Genomic DNA, 1833 nt, shown 5'->3' with positions numbered 1-1833 from the left:
TCTATTGTGTATCTTCACAATAATACCTCCTTTTCTTCAGGTAGCCTGAGTGAGTGTTATGACCAAAATAGTTTTGATTGAAAGATTTTAAAACATTGATGTAACCAAGTACAAATTCACACACAGGCCCTACAAAATAAGAGACAATTACAGATGGTTCTCTGCAAACTATTTCTCCACCTAAATATTACAGCTGAGAGAGTTTTTTGTTATCACTATTTAAATACTATAAATATTAATTCAAATCTAAATAATAATCAAGAAATCATAGGATGAGAACAGATCTTAAGACATATTCTGTTTGTCCTTTGCCTTTAGCCTAGTTCATAGCCAAATTAGTCTAAGAAGCTGGAAAAAGCTATTCTATTTTGAATACCTCTGGAGAAGTGTATTTTTTCGTACATTTCTTTACCGTTAGGAAACCCTACCACTGCAGTGTTGGTTTCTATAATTTTTAATATTAAGTTTGGAGGTATAGTTCTAAGTGATGTGTTAATAACATTAATATTACATCATGAAATTATTGAAAATAAAACGAATATCAATTCAGCCTAGCATTCAAAACCCTCCATACGATGGTCCACATATAAGCATGGTATCACAAAGAGTCTGTGAGAAATATTACATAACTATCAAAACACATGAAATCAGCGGCATTAATGGTGAAACCTCAGTTGCAGTCTTAATTGCCCTAGAGCACTAGACAAATGGCAAGTTTTCATCAAGATAGAAAGATCAAAACCTTGGGAGACAGTCTCTAAAATGGCCCCAATGGGCCCCACATCCTGGCAGTCATGCCCTTGTGCAGTCCCTTCTCACATGATATTGGCTGACCTGTGTACAAATAGGATTTTGTGGAAATGATGGAGAGTGACTTCAGAGGACAGATCATTTAAGACACTGCAGTTTCTACCTTACTCTGTCTAGGATCATTCATTTTGGGAAAAGCCAGCTGTCAGTTTACGAGGACATTCAAACAACTCTATGTCTCCATGACAATAACTCCTGACTGCATGCAGCAGGGAACCAAGGCCTCTTGCCAGCAGCTTTGTGAGTAAATGAGCTATCTTGGAAGTGGCATTTCTATCCCTAGTTAAGCTTTCAGATAGCTACTGCCTTGGCTGCAAACTCATGAGAGACCCCAAAATAGAACCACCCAGCTAAGCCGCAGCTAAATTCCTGACCCATAGAAACTGAAATAATAAATGTTTATTGTTTTAAGACACTAATTTCTAGGATGATTTTTAATTCAGCAATACATAGTAGAAAAATAAAACACTATAATCTATCTGAAGATGTCATTTCAATCATACAATCTCATGGAGAGAACTACCACTGCTATATTGAAGAAGTCTATGCCCCCATCCCATCCCAAATGTTTTAGTCAAATGAAGCCTTAGTCTAAACTTTCCAGCTTTATCTACTACTACTTCTCTACTACCCATACTCTGTGATCCAGCAAAACTGGTCAATTCACTATTTCTTGAACATTTTTATGTCTCTATGTCTTTATTCAAATTATGTTCTGTCACTGAAAAGCATTTTTTTTCTATTTTTGCTGTGAAAGTCACACATTTCCTTCAGAATACTTCTCAGCTGCCCCTGCTTCTTACAAACTTTACTCATCTCCCAAACTATGATATAATTGTCTTCCTTTTAAGCCCTGTATTATTCAGGACTATTTTAGGTGCAAGTGACAGAATCCCAACTCAAACTAGCTCAAGCTCAAAGGGAATTTGTTGGTTCACATAATTGAGATAGCAAACGGGTGCAGATGACTTGACCGTGACTGGATTCTGTCACCAGTTCACCAGTTCTCGCGCTCTCTCTCTC

This window comes from Pteropus alecto, unplaced genomic scaffold (genome assembly GCF_000325575.1).
Source record: "Pteropus alecto unplaced genomic scaffold, ASM32557v1 scaffold1010, whole genome shotgun sequence".
NCBI lineage: Eukaryota > Metazoa > Chordata > Mammalia > Chiroptera > Pteropodidae > Pteropus > Pteropus alecto.
The sequence above is the reverse complement of the archived record's forward strand: the minus strand, read 5'-3'. Positions refer to the sequence as shown.